This window comes from Leucoraja erinacea, chromosome 1, assembly GCF_028641065.1.
Source record: "Leucoraja erinacea ecotype New England chromosome 1, Leri_hhj_1, whole genome shotgun sequence".
NCBI classification, from domain to species: domain Eukaryota; kingdom Metazoa; phylum Chordata; class Chondrichthyes; order Rajiformes; family Rajidae; genus Leucoraja; species Leucoraja erinaceus.
Window position 1 is genome coordinate 36663312 of NC_073377.1, and position 25581 is coordinate 36688892.

General features: G+C 42.3%; 1 protein-coding gene across 1 annotated transcript in view; it reads left to right on the top strand.

Annotated features, from left to right (window-relative positions):
- LOC129695747 (kunitz-type U19-barytoxin-Tl1a-like) overlaps window positions 1-25581 on the top strand; it is a 97085-nt gene that overhangs the window by 52289 nt on the left and 19215 nt on the right. The gene's annotated exons all lie outside the window — the stretch shown is intronic.

Genomic DNA, 25581 nt, shown 5'->3' on the forward strand with positions numbered 1-25581 from the left:
CCACCACAAAGTCCTAAACTTGCTGGAGCATCAGTTTTATGTAGTCAGATACGATCTTCCCTTAACAAAGCCAGTTGACTCTCTTTGACCAATCCCTGCCTCGCAATCCTGCCTCTTAACATTTTTTTAACAATCATTTTCCTCATGCTGTGAGATTCTCAGGCTAATCGGTCAATCTCCTGGACTAACATCTCCAGCACCGAGTCCCTAGTGTTACTCAGTGTGCTACATTGGACTGGCTACATCATTCCTTCACTGTTACCAAACTCACACAACCGAGAGTTTAAGATGGAACTGCAGATGCTGGAAAATCGAAGGTAGACAAAAGTGCTGGAGGAACTCAACGGGTGCAGCAACATCTATGGAGCGAAGGAAATAGGCAACGTTTCGGGCCGAAACCCTTCTTCAGACTGATGGGAGGGAGAAGAATGGAAAAAGGAGGAAGAGGAGCCCGAGGGCTGAGGGAGAGATAGGAAGGGGAGGAGGCAGCAAGGGCTAACAAAATTGGGAGAATTCAATGTTCATGCCCCCAGGATGCAGATTCCCCAAGCGGAATAACACCTCCAATTTCCGGTGTTGCTCGCTCTGGCCATGGAGGAGGCCCAGGACAGAGAGCTCGGATACGGAATGGGGGAAGGGGAGTTGAAGTGCTGAGCCACCAGGAGGTCAGGTTGGTTAATGCGGACCGAGCCGAGGTGTTCAGCGAAACGATCGCCAAGCCTCCGCTTGGTCTCACCGGAGGGTTTGGTCCCGAAAAGTTGCCTATTTCCTTCGCTCCATAGATGCTGCTGCACCCGCTGAGTTTCTCCAGCAGTTTTGTGTACTCACAAAACCGAGAGTGTGATCCGAACTCTAATGAGAGAGCAGTGGCTCTGGACTCTGGTCCCGACCACGGGGGAAAATGGAGGAGGACTGGCCAGTTGTTGTGCCTTCCACCACAGTGATGAATGCTGTGGTGGATGTTTGTGTTAAATTTTTATTGTGTATTGTGTGTTCTTTCTCTTTGTACCGCTGCTGACAAATTCATTTCACTTGCACTTTATGTGCCATGTGACGAATAACAACCGTATTGTATTGTATTGTAGTTAGTCCAAGAAAAAGATTCAATGCTCCAAACATCCTTGAAGAAATAAAACATCTCAACTGATTCCAGGGAACATCTCGCCCATGACCACCCAAAGGACAAGAAGCGTTCAGAATGGCAGTGACAACCTCAAGACCATGCAATGGAAGCACACAGAGGGTTTACGTAAGTGGTCAAAGGAGCATATCACCTCATAAATGAATTACCCACTCTCTCATCCATCAATCAATCAATCAATCAGTTTTATTCGTCACATTGCACATAAAGTGCAAGTGAAATGAATTTGTCAGCAGCGGTACAATGAAAAAGAACACAAAAACACAATAAAAATTGAACACAAACATCCACCACAGCATTCATCACTGTGGTGGAAGGCACAGAAATTGGCCAGTCCTCCTCCATTTTCCCCCGTGGTCGGGACCTCAACCCTCCGCAGCCGTCGCTGCGGGCGTCCAGATGATAAAGGACAAAGTAAAAGTCAAGGTAAGTCCAGGATCGGCTCTTCCCCACCGGAGACCACGGCTTCAGGATGGTGTAGGCCGCAGGCCGGCGGTCGAAGATTTAAAATTCGTGCCGCAGCCAGAAGCACCGCAGACTGCAGGGCCGGCGGTCGAAGCTCCCCTCCAGGGGTGATGGTAAGTTCACGCCGGGCCCGCGGTAGAAGTTGGCCGCGGGCCGGCATTCAGAGCTTCTTCTTCCCCCCGGGTCCCCCACGAGGGATCCCGGGCTGCAGACGCCACGCCAGCTGAAACTCTGCAGACCGTGGCTTCAGGCTATCGGCTGCCGTGGGCCAGCGAAACAGAGCGCTCCACTCCGGCGAGCCCCAGCGAGGGCTCGCCCGCTCCATGCCGAGTCCGCACTGCACCCGCCGCTGAAGCCCCAGGCGCGTCTCCGGGAAAGGCCGCGCCGATCCTTGTTGTTAGGCCACGGGGGAGGCGACCTGGAAAAAGTCGCCTCTCCGTGGAGGAGGCGACCGAAGCGGTTTCCCCTACACCACCCCCCACACCACACCCCACACAAAACACACTGAGAAACATCAAAAACATACTGTAAAACATACTAAAAAAACAAAAAAAGTAGAAAAAAAACGGACACGCTGCTGACAGGGCGCCGGCTTGCAGCGCCCCCACCGCCCTCTGTGGAAGAATCTACAGATCCCACATTGGCCTTGTCGGTCCCCTTAACACCCACAAAACCAGAACAGAAGCAACTTTACTCGATCCTGAGGGAATGTCTCAGAAGAAAAAGATTATCTACAAAGAGTAGGGAAGATTCAAACAAGGGGACATGACATGATAATTAAGGGACTGAAGTTTAGGGGTAACATGAGGGGGAACTTCTTTACTCAGAGAGTGGTAGCTGTGTGGAATGAGCTTCCAGTGAAGGTGGTGGAGGCAGGTTTGTTTTTATCATTTAAAAATAAATTGGATAGTTATATGGATGGGAAGGGAATGGAGGGTTATGGTCTGAGCGCAGGTATATGGGACTAGGGGAGATTATGTGTTCGGCACGGACTAGAAGGGTCGAGATGGCCTGTTTCCGTGCTGTAATTGTTATATGGTTATATGGTTATAAAATTACTTGCAGCGTCATTTTGGTTGCTTCAAGTACATCTCCAAAACTTGTGGCTTCCGCCACCTGGTGGTTGTAAAGGTATACTACAACCTGAAATTTATTTCAGTCACATTACTGATCAAAAACTTGGAACTTTCCTTCTGAACTCAGACAATATTTTCAGCTCTGGATTACAGAAAATCAAGAAACTCCTTTCTCAAGGACAACATGGTGTGTCAGCTTTGTTTCAGTCAGCAACTTCTTGAGTTGAAAGGCAGGTATTCTGTCAGCCTAGATGTGGCATGGAAAACAATGTGGACACTGGGACCCTGTGGGTTTAGGGTCAGTGTGGGTTGTGGACGGTGTGGGGGTCATAAGGTAATTAGTGAAGGGGGTAGAATTAGGCCATTCGGCCCATCAAGTCTACTCTGCCATTCAATCATGGCTGATCTATCTCTCCCTCCTAACGCCATTCTCCTGCCTTCTCCCCATAACCTCGGACACCTGTACTAATCAAGAATCTATCTATCTCTGCCTTATAAATATCCACTGACAGCCTCCACAGCCTTCTGTGGCAGAGAATTCCACAGATTCACCACCCTCTGACTAAAGACATTTCTCCTCATCTCCTTCCTAAAGAACGTGAATCGAGGACCAGAGGACATAGGTCTAAGATGAAGGAGAAAATATTTAATAGGAATCTAAGGGGTAACTTTCTCACATGGTGGTGGATGTATGGAACAAGCTGCCAGAGGAGGTAGTTGAGGCTGGTACTATTGCTACATTTAAGAAACAATTAGACAGGTATGGACTGGTTTAGAGAGATAGAGGCCAATCACAGGCAGGTGTAGGTGAGACCTGTTGGCCGGTGTGGGCAAGTTGAGTCGGTCCCAGTTTCCACACTGTATAATTCTATGACTATAACTCTATAAAATAAGTTCCTTAGTAGGAAGTTACAAAAGTTACAGAAATAGTAATAAACACCCAGACTGCCTTGAAAATTCAAAAATGTGATATTCTCAAGATCAGAACTTTAATATTATTGGATTATATGCTGTCAATCCATAACAGACAGGTAAAGAGATTACAATTTCTAGCAAAAGATCAAGTCTTCATGGAGAAGATCAGCTGCTAGCTGGTACATTACCTCCGTGGAGCCGGCCGGCTTCGGGGCGTAGAACGGCGGTGGCGCGTTGCTGCGGCCCGGCTCCGGTGGATGGTGACACGGGAGCTCGCGAATCCCCGGTGGGAGGCTGCTTTGCGGGGCACCGGCAGCGGCGACTTCTCCCGCCCGAATTGCGGGGTTGAGAGTGACCTGGAGGGGGGCCCTACAACGCCCGGCGCGGCCTTAATTTGCCGCGGACTAGCGCCCGCCGGGGGCTTTGACCTCGACTTCGGGAGGGAAATGGAATGCAGGGGAGAGACAAGAACTTTGCCTTCCATCACAGTGAGGAGGAGAGCCACTGTGATGGATGTTTTTGTGAATAGTGTTGGTGTGTGTTTTGGTTCTTTTATTGTATGGCTGCAGAAACTAAATTTCGTTTGAACCTCATGTGAGGTTCAAATGACAAATAAAGGTATTGTATTGTATTGTATTGTATTGTATTGTATTGTATTGGCATATCATATGAGTAGCATCATCATACTCCTCAGACTGCAACCAATAAGCAACTCTGTACACCTTGTTTTTCCTCAACGTTTCAATTTTGGCATTGTAAACTACAAATTTTTTGCTCTTCAAACCATGCATGACATGCTTTTCTGCAGACTACTTTCCCATTCAAACTGACTTTTTCCAGGCGAGGTATACAAGTACAAGGTGTGTCCATTTTTAAGAGATGTGTCCACAGAGAAATTTACTTCAAGGTGTGCTCTAGCTATGCCAGGCTGGGCATTTGGATTGACAATTTTGCATTTCTTCTTCGAAGGCATCTGTTTAAAATGAAAAGAAAAAAAACTGAACAGCATTAAGTAGAAACAAGTTATTATTTGCAGTTTCAGAAAAAAAATGATTTTGTCATTGCTAACACAAGTTAAACGTTAAAACAAATAGTAAATACCCAGCAAAAAATTAATATTCATCAGTGTCATCAAATCAATTCAATTAATCTAAATTCAATTACTAGATCTAAACATCTATCTCATTCCTAAGAAAAGGCTAAAAAAAAATGTTTTTAATAGCCAAAGTATCCAAATAACAAACTGATCCCATTCACACAGGAATTCACAATATAACATGATTTTTAAATCTCATTTTATCATGGATGTCTATGCCAAATGGAAGGAATGGAATATTTAATTCCCATAAATTTTACTCTGTTGGTTTATAACACTGCAGCAGGCAAGGGTCGTTTTACACAGATATGTGTTCAAAATCCACAAACATCCACTCTCATGATAATCAAAATTATTTTTTGCACAATCATGTCATAAGAATCGGACTAAAAACTATGTACTGTGGAAGTTTTTAGTCAGATATTTAGTATGAAAATATTGACCATGGATAGACAATAACACAAAATATAGATAATATAGATGTTCTTATGACATGATTGTGCAAAAAATAATGAATTTGATTATCTTGAGAGTGGATGTTTGTGGATTATGATACAGAGATCGGATTGTGGCCGCTGCAATAATTTTGCGCACACTCACAGCCGGCAGGCAAGACACGGCCGATAACGGGGCCTAAATATCACATTTCGCATCATCAGATTAAAATGAGTTTGCACCAAAAACGAAATAAGATGTTAAATAAATGTCCTACAGTACATACCTTTTGTTTTGTCCTGAACTTGCGATCCGTGATTTTGAAGGCGTTGATGTCGGGCCTAACTTTCATTCAGCGATTCAATAGACCAGCAACTTTTGGCATTGTAAACTAAATCGCGAACGGGATCACAGAACGAAATTTCTTCATGAGCTTGTCGTATGAGCAATTCCCTCTCCGACAACCAATAAAAGCCTGCATTTTAATCACTCCCCCCCATCGTCCCTCGAGTCACACGCACAGGCAGTGGGCAGATCTGAAGTGCCACTGACGGCAGGAATTTGTAACAATGCTACCCTTAGGTTCAGGATTATTGTGGGGTATGAAGCAAGATTATGGTCATTTGTTGCTGAGTGATGTTGGCAGCTGCATGTAATGCTCCCACTCCCACTGGATAAATCTGTTATGAAGAGCCACAGAGCTCTCCAGCATGGAAACAAGCCTTTTGGCCTACCTTGAAACAGGCCCTTCAGCCCATCATGAGCCATCATCTCTGTAACTTGGTACACATGGCAATAAGCTAAACTAAACTAAACAGTGTGTACATAATTAATATGGGAACAATGCTATAAGCAAAAAACAGCATTCAAATTCCTTCCAAAGATAACTTTTCAGCAATAATTGGTTTCGAAAATACAAGGTACTGCTGTATGAACAAACACCACTCTTTTGCTATCAACTTTCAACCTGCCTTCACATTCACTTGAACTGTATCTAACACTTCCCTTTCTAGATCTCCATGTCTCCATCTCAGCAGAAAAATCAGCCATTGCCATCTATTATAAACTCAGACTCCCACACCTAGCTAGACTACACCTCCTCTCATCATTCCTCCCGTAAAGCAACATACGTTTCTCTCAATTTCCTAGTCTCTGTTGGAAGCTTCAGAACTGAAATAAAATAGAAAATTTAGAAAAACACTCAGTGTGTCAGGTACCACCTGTGAAGTGAGAAGTATTGAAACTTTCAGGTCAATGGCCTTTCTTCAGCACCGAAAGGTTATTGACCTGAATCATTAACTCACTCAAATGGTGCCTGTGCTTTTTATTACATCTGTTGCCATAGAGGGAGTACAGAGAAGGTTCACCAGTCTGATTCCTGGGATGTCAGGACTTTCATATGAAGAAAGACTGGATAGACTTGGCGTACTCGCTAGAATTTAGAAGATTGAGGGGGGATTTATAGAAACTTACAAAATTCTAAAGGGGTTGGACAGGCTAGATGCAGGAAGATTGTTCCCGATGTTGGGGAAGTCCAGAACAAGGGGTCACACTTTACGGATAAGGGGGAAATCTTTTAGGACCGAGATGAGAAAACATTTTCCAGAGTGGTGAATCTGTGGAATTCTCTGCCACAGAAGGTAGTTGAGGCCAGTTCATTGGCTAGATTTAAGAGGGAGTTAGATGTGGTCCTTGTGGCTAAAGGGATCAGGGGGTATGGAGAGAAGGCAGGTACAGGATATTGAGTTGGATGATCAGCCATGATCATATTGAATGGCGGTGCAGGCTCGAAGGGCCGAATGTCCTACTCCTGCACCTATTTTCTATGTTTCTATGTTTCTATGTTTGTGTACTTCTCATCCCCACAGTTTTACTCAGCTTTTTTGAGCACTAGATATGAAGTAGGATAATTTTAAAGCTACGTAATATCATAAATTAAGGGCATATTGAAAACTGCAAAATATTCCTTAATTATAAATATAAATATTATGAATTTTACTTCTATGTAATTTACAAAAGTTTCATTGGGGTCTAGAAGTTCATGATAATAATCAGAATCAGAATCAGATTTTAAAACACCATCTAATTTGATAAATGATGTAGGGTTCACATTGTTTAAATGAGGATAATAATATTCACAACAGTCTTTGGTAACACATCTGAATAGACATAGTTTATTAAAATATTGGTGAAGAAACTTTACCTTAACAACGCTGTATCAGACTTTAGAGATACAGCACTGAAACAGGACCTTCTGCCCACCAAAACTGAGCCGACCAGCGATCACCCCGTACTCATGCACTATCGTACTTACTAGGAACAATTCACGATTTTTCTTTATGAAATCACCAAACCTGTACGTGTTTGGAGTGTGGGAAGAAACTGGAGCACCCAGAGAAAACCCACGTGGTCACAGGGAGAATGTATAAACTGCATACAGACAGCACCCACGGTCAGGATCAAACCCCGATCTCTGTAAGGCAGCAGCAATTCTACCTCTGCGCCACTGTGCTGCCACCTCTTAATAATAGAGTTAAATTTACAGAAAAGCTAAAGATATATTTTCTGGAACATTATTACTTTCCTGGACTATGACTAAAATTGCAAATCAGTATGGACCCGAAAAGCTGTAGACTTTCCCGTAAGCATCAGCAAGAGAACAGAGCTGCCAGAGAAACAAAGTACCTTTTGCAATGCAGTCCATTTATGCCATTTGTTGAATTGCTCCAATCTCAAATCCAAGATGTAGTGGTTCCAAAACAGTCCAACTAACAAAGATATTCTGACAATAAACAATTCTGATCTTATAGAGGTGTATAAAATCATGAGAGGAATAGATCGGGTTGATGCACAGAATCTCTTGCCTAGAGTAGGGGAATCAAGAACCAAAGGACATTGGTCTAAGGTAAAGGGGGAAAAAAATAATAGGAATCTGAGGGGTAACATTTTCACACAAAGGGTGTATGGAACAAGCTGCCAGAGGTGGTAGTTGAGGCTGGGACTATCACAACGTTTGTGAAAAAGTTAGGCAGGTACATGGAGAGATGGATAGAACTGTTTGGAGAGATATGAACCAAACACAAGCAGGTGAGACTAGTGTAACTGGGATATGTTGGACGGTGTGGGCAAGTTGGGCTGAAGGGCCTGTTTCCACACTGTATCACTCTATGACTCTATGGCTCTACCATGCTGCCCAAATGCCCAGAATGATTTTTTGAAATATTTTCTTATGTTAAAGGCAGTGGGATGCCAGTGGAATCTGGAGAAATCAGAACAATGGGCCACGGTGGCACTGCAGTAGAGTTGCTGCCTTACAGCGAATATAGTGCCAGTGACCCGGGTTCGATCCCGACAATGGGTGCTGTCTGTACGGAGTTTTACGTTCTCCCCGTGACCTGCATGGATTTTCTCCGAGATCTTCGGTTTCCGCCCACACTGCAAAGACGTACAGGTTTGTAGGTTAATTGGCTTGGTAAGTGTAAAAATTGTCCGAAGTGGGTGTAGGACAGTGTTAATGTGCGGGGATCGCTGATCGGCACAGACCCGGTGGGCCGAAGGGCCTGTTTCCACGCTGCATCTCTAAACTAAAGTAAGTAAATTATTTATCTTAGATGTGCACGCAGGAAAGTTATCCGCACTTTGCTGTGATGAATTGGTGGCATGCAATTCGACACACCTTTGCGACTGCTTTTTGAGTAGAAAGTTCAGCCTGTCACTCCAACGTAGTACTGGGGATGTAGAAACATAGAAGCTTAGATAGAAAATACAGGAGTAGGCCATTCGGCCTTTCGACCCTTCGATTCAGTATCGCCATTCAATACGATCATGGTCGATCATCCAAAATCAGTAGCGTGTTCATGATTTTTTACCCATATCCCCAGATTCCATTCGCCCTAAGAGCTACATCTAACTCTCTTGAAAACATCCAGTGAATTGGCCTCCACTGCCTTCTGTGGCAGAGAATTCCACAGATTCACAACTCTCTGGGTGAAAAGGCTCCAGTTTCTTCCCACATTCCATCTCAGTTCTAAATGGCCAACCTCTTATTTTAAACTGTGACCCCTGGTTCTGGACTCCCCCAACATCAGGAGTATTTTTCCTGAATCTAGTCTGTCCAATCCCTTAAGAATGTTATATGCTTTCTTTTGATCATCCACATGATGAGATCCAGTGCCACTATTTTGATGAAGAGTGCAGCAACTTTAATAAATGACACACAGATGGATTATCTAGTGTAACAAACTGAGGTAAACTTAAACCTGGCAATCAATTAGTGTAGTTTGGTGTTTAAAGGTAACTGAGGTTTAATAATTTATGGTCATTATATCTTTCAAGTGTCAAGAGGTACAAGAGTGTTTAGTTGTCATATGCACTGGGACCAGAACAATGAAATTCTTACTTGCGGTAGATTTATAAGCACCTTAAAGAAACAGCATAATATATACATATACAATAAACAATAGTTGAATAAATTATCAATTATAACTAGGTCAACCATCCCATAATATTACTCAGTGATAAATATTAATATTATGAATTTTACTTCTGCATACTATATAAGTTTCATCAGGCTCTACATTTTACACTGCAGTACAACCAAAAACAGTCCACAGTCGTTCATTGTTGAGGTAGATTGTGGTTAGGGTTGTTCAATCAAGAGCTCGGGGGTCGATGGGAAGAATCTGTTCTTGAACCTGGACGTAAGAGTTCTCAGGCTCTTATACCTTCCGGTGGTAATGGTGAGATTAAATCATGGCCAGGGTGATGTGGATCTTTGATGGTATTAGCTGCTTTCTTGAGGCAGCGTTCGATTGTGGAGAAGTCAATCCCACCGATGGAGCAAGCAGCGTCCATCGATTTCTCTAGTCTCCTCTAAATCTCCTCAAACGTCTGAGGAAGTAAAGACATTGATTAGGTATGTTGCAAAACCTACCTGAATCGTCGTTGAGAATCTGCCCCAGCCCGTATGCGCGATTTTAGCGCTGTTTAGAGGGGGCGGGTTTAAAACGCGATTTTTACTAGGCTGTTGCAATCGAAAATGTTCAGCCTAGTAAATCATTAACGAAAAATCGCTGAAAGACCCCGTCGCAAAAGGTATTATCAGTTTTTATGGCATTGTCTAATAGTTATAGTAGTTTAAAAATCACTCTCTAAACCCGCGACCTCTCGCAGCCCCAGGGTTTTATAAAGCAAACAATTAAAGGTATGTACCTTATTTTTACATTAAAAGGGGCTTCTTAAGAACCCTGTATATAAAGTTTTCTACAGCGAATAGTTCATTTTTGGCTCTATATATCCCGCAGTATATTTCTGGGCATTTGAGGCACAAATCCAGCGCAATGTGAACGTTCTAAACCAGCGCGTTCACAGGAACCCACTAGAAAGCTGATTTAAAATGGACTTTAATTTACAGCAATTGAACACTAAATTCCTTCCATTTGGCCTATAAATTAATGTAAATTAGATTTTAAAATCATGTTTTATTGTGAATTATTTATGAATATTATTTGGACACTTGGGCTATTTAAAAACGTTAATCATTTATTAAGAAATGGATAGATGTTTAGATCTAGTAATTGAAGTTTGAAATTAGCTACACTTGGGTAACTAACTAATTATATGCTTTAATTTCAGGTCATCCAAGTTAGATTATTTTATGTCGGTTTCAGAATGCTTCAATCTATGATAACTGAAAATTTCATTCAGTTCTCTTAATTTTTAAGAAGGTTATGGCCTTTTGACTGTCCACGATCACAGGTTTTTTGTTATGTCCATAGAAAATCAATAGGGAACAAGATGCTAATTTCCGAGTATGAAAATGGCCATAACTTTTTAAATACTTGAGTATATGGGACTAGGGGAGATTACGTGTTCGGCACGGACTAGAAGGGTCGAGATGGCCTGTTTCCGTGCTGTAATTGTTATATTATATTATATTATATTATATTATATTATATTATATTATATTATATTATATTATATTATAGTATATTATATTATATATGAAAGTGAATTAGGTGTCAAATTAAACTTCTTTTTATGCTTTATCTGATGGGATAAATTACAGACTTGATTTTTTAAATCTCAAAATTTTGTAACATTGCTACATTGATGAGCTGGCCTGGGGATAGATCCAGGAAGCTGAAGCTCTTGACTCTCTCTACCACTATCCTCCTGATGAAGACATGTTCATGGAGTCTCACCTTTCCCATACTGAAGTCAATAATCAGCTCCTTGGTCTTGTTAATCTTAAGGACATGATTGCTCTTTGGGCTCCAACTCAACAAGATTATTGATTTCTCTCGTGTACTTGTTAAGGAACAAATATGATTAAAACAAAAGCAGATTATTTTTCAGATTGATTCTTGTCACTCTCAGTTCTTTGCTCGCTCCAGCTGAACTATTTCCCACTGGCTGGGATACATTCCTGATTAAGGGCTCCTCCGCTTTGCTCTGATCATTCTGATGTTTTGTATAACTTGTTGCAGTTACAAAATGGAGTTTGGAAAATGCATCTGCTCTTTCATTACCATGCTAAACCATTCGCTTGATCATTGTTACTGTTTCTCCCTTTTATCATTGTTATTTGTCAGTCCTTACTGTGGATAAATTAGGTACTGCGTTTATATGCTTAATGTACGCTTGTTTTTCCGAATACTTCGAGGCACCCTTGAGCTATGAAAGTCACTGCCATAACTAAAAGTTGTTGCTTTCTTTCATAAATACTTTCTGCAAACAAAACTGTTTTTCAAGGTCTCACAGCAGGTCCAAACTGCCAAAACATTGTGTGGAATTTTAATTTTAATTATTAGAAAAAGACAGTGTGAAGCGGGTACGTGCAACTTCCTGATTTACAACTTATGGACAGGCACTATTGGCAGCGTACACTTGAAAGATCACTCCAATCATATAAGCATGAGGTTAACCACACGCCTACTCAATTGAAACTATTACACTGTGTGGCTGCTATTGTGTGGCTGCTGTGGGGATTTTTTTTAATGACAGTAACTTGAAGAAATTAATTTCCTCCACTCCTCTTGCAGGGTTATAGTGTATTTTATGGGTAATTTGTTTTGACTTAGCTTTTCATTCATTATAAATTGTTCTGAAACAACTAGGTTTTTTCTATTTTATAGATACAATAGATGAAATTCATCAATTCTATATTATAAGGTGAGGATATAAAAGGTGAATAGCTGATGTATTTGTCAACTTCATGTTTACTTGATAAACTGTTTAATTTATGACTAATTTTATGACTACCGGGACTTAGCATTTATCATTAACTTTTTAAATTGAGTCAGTAGTATACTTCCTGTGACTCACCAAATCTGAAGCAAAAATGTTTATTCATATTTTAGGTTTACGTTTTTGGTTGTGCAGCAAATCCTATTAACAAAAGTCTTCCACCTATTGTCACATTTCATCCCGTTCCTGAGAATTATTTTGAGGAATGAATGGTATGATAATAACATGTTTGGGAACCGTCCATTGACAAATGTTCCCAAGGTCAGAGACTAGCCATCTTGTATCGGTCTGCATTCTATAATTCTTTCATTCAGTTTAGTTTAGTTTAGAGATACAGCGTGGATACAGGCCCTTTGGCCTATGGAGTCCGCGCTGACCAGCGATCCCTGTACATTAACATCACCCTACACACACCAGGGACAATTTTACAATTATACCAAGCCAATTAACCTACAAACCTGTATGGCTTTGGAGGGTGGGAGGAAACCGAAGATCTCGGAGAAAACCCACGCGGTCACGGGGAGAACGTACAATCTCCGTACAGACAGCACCCGTAGTCAGGATCGAACCCGGGTCTCCGACGTTGTAAGCGCTGTAAAGTGACAACTTTACCGCTGCGCCACCGTGCCATCATTTCATTAAATAATAATCTTAACACTAATTAAACTAATGGAATATAACTTCAATCCTGTCATTAATGAACACCGTGAAATATTTTATTATTAATGCTATACTAGCTTTAAAAATATGGCAGAATTGATCCAAAATCAGATTTTGTAAATCTGGTTACTCATAACCGGTGGGGGGGGGGGGGGGGGGGGGGGGGGGGGGGGGGGGGGGGGGGGGGGGGGGGGGGGGGGGGGGGGGGGGGGGGGGGGGGGGTTCTGTACATAAAAATAAAGAGATAATGTAGATGTTTATAACTAAGTCCTAAGTTAAATCCACAAAACGCAATTTAACCAGTAACTAGAGTCTACAATCTGAAGATCAGCCATTACGTTCTCAAAAGTGGGGAAACCTTGGCACACTTCTTCTTCTTGTGTATGGCGTGCACAGCCTAAAGTTGTAGGTCAACTTGTTCTATTTCATCTTATTTGATTGTGCACACCGTCGAAACAGGGTGGACCACGTGAAGGCTGCAATCTTCCACCCCACCTCTGCACTAATCAACTGGAAATATTTGAAGTATTTATTCTGGATTGCTGAAATCAAGGGTATTGGGAATATAGTGAAACAGTGGAAAGTGTTGCGCTGGAATATCAGCCATGATATTAAATGGCAGAGCAGAGGAGGGGGCAAATGGTCTATTCTTGCTCCTATTTCTTTTGAGGTCAACGAGACCAAAATGCCTTGGATGGTGATTTTGGCCATCCAGGGTTAGACATCCATTCTGCCTGCCTGCCTGCTGGAGGTGGTCCTTCATAAAGTCTTTGAACCGTTTCTTTGGGTGTCCTGGGTTCCTTCGACCTTGTGACAGAACTCTGTACAGGAGTTGACAAGGCATGAGGGCCTCATCCATCCGGAACATGTGGCCTGCCCATTGAAGTTGGATCTTTATGATCATTGCTTCAATGCTTCAATGCTTGTGAAGCCAGCCACCCTCCCTCTCTCTACCCTCTCTCTCTACCCTCTCTCTCTACCCCCCTCTCCCCCCCTTTCTCCCCTCTCTCCTCCACTCTCTCCCCCCTCTTTCCCTCCTCTCACTCTCCCTCCCTCACTATCCCCCCTCTCCCTCCTCTCCCCCTCTCTGTCTCTGCCTCTCTCTGTCTGTCTCTGCCCCCTCTCCCTCTGTCCTCTCTCTCTCTCTGTGGGAGGGTGGTTATTGCGTGTGTGATTTTTTTTGTGAGTTTTAGTGTTTTGTTTCTGGAGTTCTAGTCTTTTTTATGTGGGGGGGGAGGGAAGGGGGAAACTACTTTTCAGGGTCCCTACCTGGTCAGAGAGGCAGCTTTTCTCCGGGCTGCAATTTCGACCCGTCCTCGCGGCCTACCAGCGGGCCTGGAGCGCCGTTTCCTGAGGGGACCGCCCAGAACCTCGGCTTCGGCGGCGGCACAGCGCTGAAGTGCTATCACGGAGCGGGCGATGCCTTGCCCGGGTCGCTGCGCTGGAGCTCCAGTGAGCTGAAGACAGCCGAGAAAAACATCGCGGAGCTGCGGGTCTTTGGAGCGGCCAGCTGCGGGCGGCAGCGCTGACTTTAAACATCGGGAGCCTGGGATCTCTTGCTGAGATCGCCAGTGGTGAAGCTCCTTCCGGCGCGGCCTTGTTGGCTTCGGAAGCCACGGTCTCCGGTAAGGGAAGCGGCCGTTCCAGGGTTCCCAAGCTGCTGAGAGGATTCTCCCGACGCCGGAGCACCATCACCCGGCGAGAACGGCCCCGAACATCGGGCTTCCGTAAAGGCAACTGTGGAGGCCTCAATAGGCCCGACTATGGGTGGACATGGGATGGGGACTGGACTCTGTGCCTTTCCTCATAATGGGAACCATTGTGTGGGGATGTTTTTATGTTTAAATTTATTTATTACTGTCATGTCTGTATTCTTTCTTTATGTGCCGCATTGGCAAGAAGCATTTCACCACACCTAGGTGTATGTGACCAATAAAATAACCTTTGAACCTTTGAACCTTTGATGCCGCAGGCCACTCCCCCCTTGTATACTGATCTTGAATATGTGTATATGAGTGTGTATGTGTGTGTGTGTGTGTATGGTTGTGTTTACATCTTCACATAAACACTACGCGGTAACTATTACATTTTTACATATTCTGATACACATTTTTCCCCTCTAGGCAGAGATCACCTTCACTGAACATTTTATGGTTTATTTCTCAACTTATTCTCGACTTATTACTGATTAAAGTTTAATGAAATGAAAATACTTTGAATTTAAAGACCAGCTTCAACTGATGAAGCTAGCAGTGGTCAGCTTCACTGAACATTTCATCCCATATTTCACGTTATTCGTGATTAATCTTTTTCAAATGCCAGCTTTCACAAGATTTTTACTGTTAAAATCATTCCTGCCAGCTTCCAACACACTTTGATACAATGTTGTGACACAGGAACACTCACAGAAGGGGGCGGGCAAATTGCTATTGCAACACGCAGGGCAAGTGCAATTGGCCCACTGCTGAGGGAGGCAGGGGAGTACTAGAATCTTACGTTCGGGAATGGCTTGAGTTGGAGGACCATACCTCCCGTGGGGGCTACGGGTAGGGAATGGATGCATTGGGGGAGTGGACCCAACTTGGTCTAGTCTATTTATATCTTCTATCTATATTACTAAATCTCTGTTCTTGACTGCTTTTGGCCGTCTGTGCTGTGATTTCCGAGAGAACGCCGCCACCTACGGCCATCATTTTTGGCCACCTTGCTCAGAGCCCCCCCCCCCCCCCTCCGCCGCATGTGTGCCGAGGATTTTTCCCGTCGATGAAAAATGACAGAGATATTAATGTTTTTACAAAATTCCCCATTCTCTCTGCTGCCCCCGCTGGCGGCAGGGGGGAGGGACTATAAAACCAGGAAGTGGTGTGCCTCACTCACTCTTCAAGATGGAGGAAGGCAGAGGGTCACGTTTCTCTGAGCTGTGAATAACACTGAACACATGTCTACTCAAATGTGAGTGCCCTTAGTGGTTCTAAAATGCTTGCAAAAAGTGTCTATTGGTTCTAAAATATTTGCAAAAAGTGTCTATTGGTTCTAAATCTTGCAAAAAATGTCTCTATTGGTTCTAAAATGCTTGCAAAAAATGTCTATTGGTTCTAAAGCTTGCAAAAATGTCTATTGGTTCTAAAGCTTGCAAAAAATGTCTATTGGTTCTAAAGCTTGCAAAAAAAGTCTATTGGTTCTAATGCTTGCAAAAAATGTCTATTGGTTCTAAAGCTTGCAAAAAAATGTCTATTGGTTCTAAAGCTTGCAAAAAAAATGTCTATTGGTTCTAAAGCTTGCAAAAAATGTCTATTGATTCTAAAGCTTGCAAAAAATGTCTATTGGTTCTAAAGCTTGCAAAAAATGTCTATTGGTTCTAAAGCTTGCAAAAAATGTCTATTGGTTCTAAAGCTTGCAAAAAAAATGTCTATTGGTTCTAAAGCTTGCAAAAAAAATGTCTATTGGTTCTAAAGCTTGCAAAAAATGTCTATTTGTTCTAAATCTTGCAAAAAATGTCTCTATTGGTTCTAAATGCTTGCAAAAAAATGTCTATTGGTTCTAAAGCTTGCAAAAAAATGTCTATTGGTTCTAAAGCTTGCAAAATATGTCAATTGGTTCTAAAGCTTGCAAAAAAATGTCTATTGGTTCTAAAGCTTGCAAAAAATGTCTATTGGTTCTAAAGCTTGCAAAAAATGTCTATTGGTTCTAAAGCTTGCAAAAAATGTGTCTATTGGTTCTAAAGCTTGCAAAAAATGTCTATTGATTCTAAAGCTTGAAAAAAATGTCTATTGGTTCTAAAGCTTCCAAAAAATGTCTATTGGTTCTAAAATGCTTGCAAAAAAAATGTCTATTGGTTCTAAAGCTTGCAAAAAAATGTCTATTGGTTCTAAAGCTTGCAAGAAAATGACTATTGGTTCTAAAATGCTTGCAAAAAATGTCTATTCATTCTAAAGCTTGCAAAAAAAATGTCTATCGGTTCTAAAATGTTTGCAAAAAGTGTCTCTTTTCGTTCTATAATGCTTGCAGGTGTGTCTTTTTTGGTTCTAAAATGCTTGCAGAAAAATGTCTATTTGTTCTAAAATGCTTGCAAAAAAAGTCTATTGGTTCTAAAATGCTTGCAAAAACTGTCTATTGGGTCTAAAGCTTGCAAAAAAATGTCTAGTGGTTCTAAAATGCTTGCAAAAAAGTGTCTATTGGTTCTAAAATGTTTGCAAAAACTGTCTATTGGTTCTAAAATGTTTGCAAAAAGTGTCTCTTTTGGTTCTACAAAGCTTGCAGAATGTGTCTTTTTTTGGTTCTACAATGTTTGCAAAAATGTCTATTGGTTCTAAAGCTTGCAAAAAAATGACTATTGGTTCTAAAGCTTGCAAAAAAAATGTCTATGGTTCTAAAATGCTTGCAAAAAGTGTCTCTATTGGTTCTAAAATGCTTGCAAAGGTGGGAGGGGGAGGGACTATAAAACCCGGAAGTGGTGTGCCTCAAAGTATCTTCAAGATGGAGGAAGGCAGAGGGTCACGTTTTTCTGAGCTGTGAATAACACATGTCTACTCAAATGTGTGCCCTTAGTGGTTCTAAAATGCTTGCAAAAAGTGTCTATTGGTTCTAAAATGTTTGCAAAAAGTGTCTATTGGTTCTAAAATGCTTGCAAAAAGTGTCTATAGGTTCTAAAATGTTTGCAAAAAGTGTCTCTTTTGGTTCTAAAATGTTTGCAAAAAGTGTCTCTTTTGGTTCTACAATGCTTGCAGAATGTGTCTTTTTTGGTTCTAAAATGCTTGCAAAAAATGTCTATTGGTTCTAAAGCTTGCAAAAAAAATGTCTATTGGTTCTAAAGCTTGCAAAAAAATGTCTATTGGTTCTAAAATGCTTGCAAAAAAAAGTCTATTGGTTCTAAAATGCTTGCAAAAAATGTCTATTGCTTCTAAAGCTCGCAAAAAAATGTCTATTGGTTCTAAATGCTTGCAAAAAGTGTGTCTATTGGTTCTAAAATGTTTGCAAAAAGTGTCTATTGGTTCTAAAATGTTTGCAAAAAGTGTCTCTTTTGGTTTTACAATGCTTGCAGAATGTGTCTTTTTTGGTTCTAAAATGCTTGCAAAAAAATGTCTATTGGTTCTAAAGCTTGCAAAAAAATGTCTATTGGTTCTAAAGCTTGCAAAAAAAATGAATATTGGTTCTAAAATGCTTACAGATAGTATCTCTATTGCTTCTAAAGTGTGTGTGCGCGTCGTCTGTCTGTGTGTGCGTATGTATGAGTTGCTGTGTCTGTGTAAGTGTCTGTGGATGAGTGTATGAGTGTGTATGTGTGAGTGTCTGTGTATGTGTGTGAGTGTTTGACTGTGTCTCTGTGTATGTGTCTGTATGTGTGTCTGAGTGTCTGAGTATCTGTGTGTGTGTGTGTCTGTGTCTGTGTGAATGCGTGTGTGTGTGTGTGTGTGGAGAGCCACTAAGAGTGCATGGGGGGAGATTGAGGGGAGATGGACTGAATGCGTGTGGGGGAGGGGAATGGCATGGAGCAGAGTGGGGGGGAGAAGGGAAGAGGGGTGACTGAGTGAACTGCCACCACCAGCTGTGAGTGACTGGGCTGCCAGCCCACCAGCCATGAGTAAGTGAAATGCCAGCCCACCAGCTGTAAGTGACTGAAGTGCCAGCCCACCACCCATAACTTAATGAACTGCAAGTCCAAAAATCCATTCAGTCCACAATGTCCATACTAGCCCTCTGGAAACCAGTTCCTTCAGTGCACAACTGAGTGACTGAGCCAGAGTGACTGAGCTGCCCGGCCAGAGTGACTGAGCTACCAGCCCAAGAATCCATTCAGCCCACAATGTCCATACTAGCCCTCTGGAAGCCAATCCCTTTGACCCACAACACACATACTAGCGCTCTAGAAACCCCCCCACTGGCCAGCAATATTGGAATTGGTGGAGAGGTGGAATATTGCGTTGGGGGACCAGCCCTCCCGAGTGATGCTGGGACCCAACGGGTCCCACTTAGTCTAGTAAAACTCCCATCTTGTCCTCTTCCGGTTTGCGTTATTATTATATTTGCACAAAAATGATACCCCATAGTACTACAATTTTTCGCCACCTTACTCGCCATTCTCCTGTGCTGCAATTGCATCAATTTGTATTCTGATCGGTGAAATATTACAAAAGTTATTGGGCTGTTATTCGCCGGATGGCGACGCCCCTTCCGGCACCGGCCGTCAATCACCGGCAGGAAGAATAAAGCTGAAGGAGCGAAGTGCGGGCAGGGGCTGCTGTGTTCGTGGGCGGGGGCTGCTGCGTTCGCGTGCGGGGGCAGCCACTATGATGAGCCGGGTCCTGCAGCGGGTGAGTGCAGTCGGAGCAGGAGCCGCTGAAGCCACACGCCCTCCTCCTCTCCCCACCACAACCTCCCCTACCCCCACAACCCCCCTCCCCCACACCCCCCCTCCCCCACCCCCAACCCCACGCCCCTCCCACACATTTATCCCCCTCCCCCACAATTATCCCACTCCCCCACACCCCCCTCCCCCACATCACACCCATTAGGCACATTTAAAACGTGAGGCGCCTGTACTTCTAACAGGTCTCCCCCTCAAATCCCACCTTCCAAATAAAGCAATCCAAGTTTTCCAATGTCTTCTTAGAGCTAAAACCCTTCAATCCAGGCAGCATTCTGTTAAACCTCTGCACCCTCTCCAAAAGTAGCCATAAACAAGCAGACGCTGTTTGCTATAAACTCCTTCTACTTTTCTTTTGCTTTTCTTTGACTATTATTAAAAAATGAGCACAATTAGGCTAGCAAAATGAAATTATCCAGTGGTGGAAATAAGTAGCTATAGTTCCAAATGACATTGAATGGATCCTTATTGTGGTGAATTTAGGATCAGTAACTATAGTAAACAGGACTCTGAAAGAATTCAGTAAACACATGGAACTGCAGATGTTGGGTTATCAAAGAAGACACAAAGCACTGGAGTAACTCAACAGGTCATGCAGCATCTCTGGAGAACATGGATAGACAACGTTTTGGGTTGGGAGGCAGGGGAGTACTGGAATCTTACGTTCGGGAACGGCTTGAGTTGGAGGGCCATGCCTCCCGTGGGGGCTACGGGAAGGGAACGCATGCATTGGGGAGCGGACCCAACTTGGTCTAGTCTATCTAGACAATCATTCTTCTTCAGGTAGATACAGGTGAGTGGGGGGTTAATTGGCAGATGATGTTTGGATGAAGGCCAGAGATTAAAAGACAAAAAGAAGGCATAAACAAACGGGTGCTGTTTACTGTAAACTCCTTCTATTTTTCTATTGCTGCTCTTAGACTACCTGACGCCTCTCTCCCCTTTCTTGATCTCTTGAAGTACATGAGTGGGTGATGTAAACAAGAGTTGAAGGGGGGAGGTAGATGAGAACACAGCATATGACAGTTACTGAAATAGATATGTTCAATGGATATGTCCAACTCTAGAGCACAAAGCTATAAAATAAGAGGGGGAAAGTTTAATGCAGATGTGCTGGACAGGTTTTTTATACAGAGAGTGTTGGGGCCCTGGAACGCATTGCCATGGGTGGTGGTGGAGGCAGATACAACAGTGGTATTTAAGAGGCATGTGGATTGCCACACAGAAGTGTCAGGAATAGAGGGATATGGATCATGTACAGGCAGATGAGATCAGTTTAACTTGGCATCATGTGTAGGATGGAATGGCAGGCGGAGTAACTCGGTGGGACAGGCAGCATCTCTGGAGAGAAGGAATATGTGACGTTTCAGGTCGAGACCCTTCTTCAAACTGTTTTGCATAAACATTGTGAACGAAGGGCCTGTTCCTGTGCTGTACTATTTGAAGTTGGGTTTTAGACTACTCAGGCAAAATATGAGGTGTTGTTCCTCAAAAATGTGTTAGGCACATCCTGGCAGTTGGGAAGGTGGAGGATGACTATATTGGCATGTCAATGTGAAGTGGAATAAAAATGGCACACAAAAGAGAGCTAGGGATGACCACTGCAGACAGAGCACACTTGCTTTGCAAATTGGTTGCCTAGCCTGCTCTTGGTCTCACCGATGTAGAGGAGGCCACATTGGGAACACTGATTGTACTAGGTGAAGTTAGAGGTGGTGCAGTGCTGCTTGGATCCCTGGATGGTCATTGTTGCACCTCCTCTGGCAGGTTGCAGGGGAAGGCAACAGCAATCAGGGATAGGGAGGATGGGAAGGGATGGGTGGACAAGCGATTCAGGGAGAGAGTGGTCCCTGCAGAAAAGGGAAAGGGATGTAGTGGAGAAGATATGGCTAGTGACGGGATCTCATTGCAGCTGGTGGAAATGATGAAGGCTAGTGGGGTGAAAGTGTGGGCCAGGCGAACTCTGTTTCTGTTCTATCTGGAGAGAGGGTTGAGGAGCGGGTGGGGTTAGAGGGGGTGGGGGAAGTGAGAGCAGATGTCCGAGAAACAGAAGATATACGAGAGATGACTATCGAATGCAGTAGAAGGGAAGCTGTACTTCAGATGTCCTGCAAGGAAAGATCTAATCTTGGAGCAGATGTAGCAGAGATGGAGAAACAGGGAGAAAAGTGTGGCATTCTTATAAGGAACAGGGTGGAAAGAGGTGTTGTGTCAGTAGATGCAAAAGTCATAATAAGTGTCAGTGGATTGTTTCTCTACTGAATGAAGACAGAGAGATCTAGGAAATGAAGAGTAGCTTTAAGGGCATGTCCCACTTTCCCGAGTTATTCACAAATTCTCCTGTGTTTTCAAACTTGCAGAATGTTCATAACGAGTCCGTAGGAGGCCGTAGGAGTAGGTATGTTGCTAAGCCTACTTGAAGCGTCGTTGAAAATCTGCCCCAGCCCGTGTGTGTGATTTTGGCGCTGTTTTGAGGGTCGGGTTTAAAACGCGATTTTCACTAGGCTGTTGCAATCGAAAATGTTCAGCCTAGTAAATCATTAACGAAAAATTGCTGAAAGACCCCGTCGCAAAAGGTAATATTAGTTTTTATGGCCTTGTACAATAGTTATAGTAGTTTAAAAATCACTCTCTAAACCCGCGACCTCTCGCAACCCCAGGGTTTTATAAAGCAAACAATTAAAGGTATGTCGCTTATTTTTACATTAAAAAGGGCTTCTTAAGAACCCTATATACAAAGTTTACTATAGCGAGTAGCTCATTTTGGGCTCTTTATATCCCGCAGTATTTTTCTGGACATTTGAGGGCACAAATCTACCGCAAAGTGAACGTTCTAAACCAGTGCGTTCACAGGAACCCACTAGAAAGCTGATTTAAAATGGACTTTAATTTGCAGCAATTGAACACTAAATTCCTTCCATTTGGCCTATAAATTAATGTAAATGAGATTTCAAAATCATGTTTTATTGTGAATTATTTATGAATATTATTTGGACACTTGGGCTATTTAAAAATGTTAATCATTTATTAAGAAATGGATAGATGTTTAGATCTAGTAATTGAAGTTTGAAATTTGCTACACTTGGGTAACTAACTAATTATATGTTTTAATTTCAGGTCATCCAAGTAAGATTATTTTATATTTGTTTCAGAATGCTTCAATCTACGATAACTGAAAATTTCATTCAGTTCCCTTAATTTTTAAGAAGGTTATGGGTTTTTGACTGCCCACGATCACAGCTTTTTTGTAATGTCCATAGAAAATCAATAGGGAACAAGATGCTAATTTCTGAGTATGAAAATGTCCATAACTTTTTAAATACTTGAGATATGAAAGTGAATTAGGTGTCAAATTAAACTTCTTTTTATGCTTTATCTGATGGGATAAATTACAGACTTGATTTTTTAAATCTCAAAATTTTGTAACATTGCTAGTAGGAGGCCGTGGATATATCGTAGCGGCTCGTTATGCCAGCCGTAGGTACTCGGGGCTATTTTTTTATTCGTGGACATTTTTCATCATGCTGAAAAAACGTCCCGACTTACCTGATGCCCCGAGTGACTACGGCTGGCATAACGAGCCGCTACGAAATATCCACTGACTCCTACAGACTCGTTACGAACATTCTGCGAGTTTGAAAACTCGAGAAAATTCATGGATAACTCGGGAAAGTGGGACAGGCCCTTTAGAAATAGTCCATATGAATTTGAGAGCAGGTTGAAAGTTAGTAGTGGAAAAGATAAAATTGATGAGTTCCATGTGGATGCAGGAAGCAGCCCCAATTCAGCCATCAGTGTAATGGAGAGAGAGTTGTGGAGTAATATCAGAGAAGATTTGGAACAGATAATGCGCCACAAGGTGGGCTACTCTGATACACTGATGGAATGTAAGTGAAGTATAAAATTGGACATTGAGTTGAAGCATAACGACGTCAATCACAAATATGTAAACATTTAACAGGAAAACTATAGTTTTATTAAAGAACTGAAACATACTAAAGCCAGTTAATGCAAACTCAGCCTTCTTTTTGGGCACTGCATTTGTAATCAATAAGGTGAATAAGAATTTGAAAAAGGAAATAACAACGATATGAAGGGCAAAACAGTAATATTACTTTAACATTGCACTTTAAAACAAAGCACAGATGGAATAAATAGGCTGTGTTATATTTATGATAATCTGGGGTATCATTGCCCATATAAAACTGGCACAGAAATAAAGTAATGTTTGAATATATATTTCTTAAATGACTCCATGGTAATTGTTTGCTCTTGGAGAATTTTTGCTTTGAGAATTTATTTAGTTACATTTTAATTTTGTAATATCTCCTGCTCTCAGCTAACTGCAGAAAATCTCACTGCAACACCTCCGTTGTTGTTTAGTGACAGTTGCAGTTTGATTTGCAGACTCAAAATTGCTGATGATGTGATTCTACTGGAGATTTTCACAACATTCTTAGAATTGGTGAAGGAAGAAAATTGGCACACAGATAGCGACTGCATCAGCCTTTTTATTCACAGCAGTTATTAATTGAATTATTTTTCAACTGGATCTGTGCTATCCAAAGTACAGTGGGTTTCTATATCACTCAATAACTCACTGCAAGTTTTATCTTCTGTCTATGTTACCATGGATTATCATTGGTTCATGTATTGTTGCATTAGAATGCTTAATTCAATGTTAATAAAGCAGGGCTTAAATAGACTTCAGACCTGGGTGACAAATGGAAAATATTGCTTGGCTCGAAGTTGGGGAAGTCCAGAACTACGGCTCACAGCTTAAGGATAAGAGGGAAGTCCTTTAGGACCGAGATGAGAAAAACATTTTTTACACAGAGAGTGGTGAATCTGTGGAATTCTCTGCTACAAATGGTAGTTGAGGCCAGTTCATTGGCTATATTTAAGAGGGAGATAGATGTGGCTAAAGGGATCAGGGGTTATGGAGTGAAGGCAGGTATGGGATATTGATTTGGATGATCAGCCATGATCATATTGAATGGCGGTGCAGGCTCGAAGGGCCGAATGGCCTACTCCTGCACCTGTTTTCTATGTTTCTATGTGTCTATGTTTCTATCAAGGGCAGCACAATGGCACAATAGTAAAGTTGCTGCTTACAGCACCAGAGACCTGGGTTCGATCTTGACTATGGGTGCTGTCTGTACAGAATTTGCACATTCCAAAAACGTGCAGGTTTGCAGGTTGATTCTCTCCTGTAAATTGTCCCTAGTGTGTAGGACAGAATTAGTGAATGGGTGATCGATGGTTGGCATCGAGTCAGTGGGCTGAAGGGCCTGTTTCCACATTGTATCTCTAAATTAATCTAAAGTAAATCTGCCTTCTGTGCCCTCATTTCTTTAGTCGGTCTATTACCCTGTGTACTTTGAAGGCCTTTGTCACTGCCGGCAACTCCAATAATCTTAGTGTTATCTGCAAACGTACTGAACCAACCCATCTACACTCAAGTCCAAGTAATTTATGTACATCATTAAAGATAGAGCAGTCGGGGGAGGGGAATTGTGAAGCTAGAGGGTGGGGGAAGGTAGAAATCGGGAAATTTGTACTTCCAGGTGGGGCACAGGTGGGGATGGGGGGAATTAAAGGGGGAGAAGAAGGGGGGAGGGGGTTTGTAGTTACATGAAATTGGTGAATTCAATGTTAGTTAACGAAGACTAAAATGTCTATATTATAAATGCTTTACTCGGATCTCACCTTGACCCTTGAGAAACAGGGACGAAACATTTAAGCTAAGGTTACAACTGGATCAGCCATGATTTATAAAGTGGTGGAGCAGGTTCACGGGACCAAATGCCTTATTTGTATGTATATATGTATCGATGGGTGGAGTAGTGTGTTATTCTAAATGGATAAAGCAAGACATTCTGGGAGATCTCCCTAATCTGCAAATATGGTTTGATCATTTGAAGCCAATAAAATAATTATGAGAAATGCGACAATACTAACAGAAATGATTTTTATTTCTGTTAGTCATGTGGTGATGCATCGAGACAATGCACCGATACCATCCCACATGATTGAGTTCAGATAAGATGATGACAAAACTAATGTTTTTGCATTGATGTTATTCGGCCACGACTAGGAATTCAGATTAGTACAGGGGCTTCAACACAAGCGTTTTAGTCTGCTTTCAGTGGATATTGAGGTTTCTGGTCACAAAGGTGTA